Raw genomic sequence first — 2,500 nt, 5'->3', positions numbered from 1 at the left:
ATGTTCATATTCGGTGTTTTTAAAAGCTAACAAAGTTTCCTTCCGTCCAGCCGTCAGACTCTGAATCACTGGCTTCTTTATCAGGAGCACCGGAGGTGTGAAAGCCCGGTTTTATTCAGAAGATTATTATTCTTTTCGTGCCTTATTTTTCTCCTCAAAGAACTGCATTCTTGGAGGCTTTATCATCTTCAAAAACTCATGAAAGTTGGTATTCACACTTAAAGTCACCGAGTGCTGGTGCCTCTCAGTCAGAAGGTCATTGGTTCGATTCCCGCTGAAGCCATGCATGTCGGGTCCAAAAAAGCTCATGTTGTCTAAAGTATAAAAAAACCCTCATACAATGTAATTGTATTACATGTAATTGAAAACTGAAAAAAAAACATGAATTTACAACTTCCAAATTTCCAACAATTTCAGATTTGTAACTGGTTTTTATCACTTTTTGGACGACATGCTATAAATATGACTTCAGTTCAACTTACATCAGGTGACACAACGGTGCAGTTGTCGTCTCAGTCTAAAGGTTCATGGTTCGATCCCCTCCTGGGACTTGACGTGGAATTTGCATGTTCCTGCATAAGTAATAATCTAAAAGTAAAATATGTCGTCCAAAACATGGACTAACTTATGCATGTCATCATGCATGTAGTCCATGATGTAAAACCAACATCATGAAGTTGTAAATGTGACAAAGTCACACTCCAAGCAAGAACATTCAATCCTCCACAGAGTTCCAAGCCCGATCGAACCGAGTACTTCCTGATTGTGAGATGACGACACTAGCAACTGCAAAGTTGTGCTGCCTTTATTGCATGTTGGTCTGACCTATATTACTTATATGACTTTTAAACATTTTAAACCGTTGATCACTCTTCAGTAACATGTTTAAAGGTCATATAAGTCAGAAGAGCATTCAATAAAAGCAGCAGAAATGTTGAAGTTCCAAGCCAGCGTTGTCATCTCACAATCAGGAGGTTCTGGGTTCGATATGGGGTCTTGAACTTAGTGTGGAGGATTATGTTCTTGCTTGAATGTAATGTTTTACATTATGGACAACATGCATAAGTTAGTCATCCTTATTGTGGACAACAAACTTTACTTTCAGGTTATTAGTTTTGTAGGAACATGCAAATTCCATATAGAAAGTCTCAGGTGGGAATTGAACCCGGGACCTTTAGACTGTGAGACGACAAGCTGGACGCAAATCATACTTCTTCAATGTCGTCTATAAAATGATCAAAAAGTCAAACTACAGACGACGTGCTGCAGTCTGACTTTTTGATCATTTTAGTTTCTAATGCTACGTGGAGCTGGTTGACCACATGAACGTAGTCGGGTCAGAATAGACTTCAGACGTTCATGATGATATGTTGGGAAGTTCATGCGACTTTGTCAAAGGGCGTCGCCGTGACGATGCGGCAAAGTTGGATGTCTCGCCGTGACACAGGAAGTTGATGTTTAAGGTCGAAGGATGTTTGAAACCTCAGGAAACGTGTGACGCATGAATTTCTCTTCCTTGTTCCAAATGAACTCCTGTAAACAGCTGATCGATCGGCAGGACTTTGTTCTGATCGTCTCCTGATCGTTTCTCTTTGAACATCCTTAGTTACGCTGCTGATGGAAGAAGTACTTCTTCGTTACGGTCTTTAACCCCCCCCCCCCCTCCCTCCAGCTTCATCCCCACTAACCTGCCGACTCTCCTCGTCCCTTCCTTCTCCGGCAGACGCAGCGTCCTCTGTCTGCCTCTGATGGACATGTCTTCCTGTCTGAAGGCATGAAGTGTCTCCTGTGACATGATTGACTCTTCTGTCCTCGTTGCACCTTCCAGCTTCCTGTCCGGCTCCGATGATGCTGAACAGAAAGTTCACAACCTGCTTTCTTTTTTCTTTTTGAAATGATGCAGCGTGAACGGAGACAAAAAACAAACCTCACAGCTTTACATTGATATCCGTTTATAATTGTTCATATTAAAAATGTTTTTATTAATTTATTGTGTATTAAAATAAAATTGGAGGAAAATCAGAACACAGCAGAAGAAGCGAAAATGAACAATAGATTATGGAATGTCATTCAGTAAAGAAAATAAAAGCTCCAGCTGGTCCAACACGGGGGCTTTATTTCAACCACAGTCAAATAAAGCACCGCTTTTATATATTCATATATATATATATATAAAGATATTTATATATATATTTATATAGTTTTCATTTACACCTTCAGGCTATGACTAGAGAGGATTCTTTACAGAATCAAGTTTCTTGTGGTTCTCTTAATTTACAGGTAAACTTTAGTTTCTGGATAATTAAACCACAGAAAAACTCAGGGCAACTTTCTTTTGCCGCGTTCATAAAGTACAAAACTGGCACATAGAACGACCATTTTTATACACAGTAAAAATACAATAAAATTAAATTACATACAGAGGAGACAAAAGTTTTAGAAACCTTTCCCCATTACAGCAAACCTCAAATTAAAATCACTTTCCAAAACAAATTCAGAT

General features: G+C 39.1%; 1 protein-coding gene across 2 annotated transcripts in view; it reads right to left on the bottom strand.

The window, feature by feature from the left end:
* Nucleotides 1–2,094: 2,094 nt before the first annotated feature.
* Nucleotides 2,095–2,500, bottom strand: part of usp34 (ubiquitin specific peptidase 34) — an 89,219-nt gene continuing 88,813 nt past the window's right edge. For both annotated transcript variants that reach the window (XM_069166841.1, XM_069166842.1), the window contains exon 78: nucleotides 2,095–2,500. This exon is cut by the window's right edge and continues 1,045 nt beyond it. The gene's annotated coding sequence lies outside the window, so the exon portion shown is untranslated.

The sequence above is a fragment of the Embiotoca jacksoni genome, unplaced genomic scaffold, assembly GCF_022577435.1.
Source record: "Embiotoca jacksoni isolate LCO1_2020_lvr unplaced genomic scaffold, fEmbJac1.0.p SCAF_4, whole genome shotgun sequence".
NCBI lineage: Eukaryota > Metazoa > Chordata > Actinopteri > Embiotocidae > Embiotoca > Embiotoca jacksoni.
Note: the sequence above shows the minus strand (reverse complement) of the source record. Positions and strands in the feature narration are given on the sequence as shown.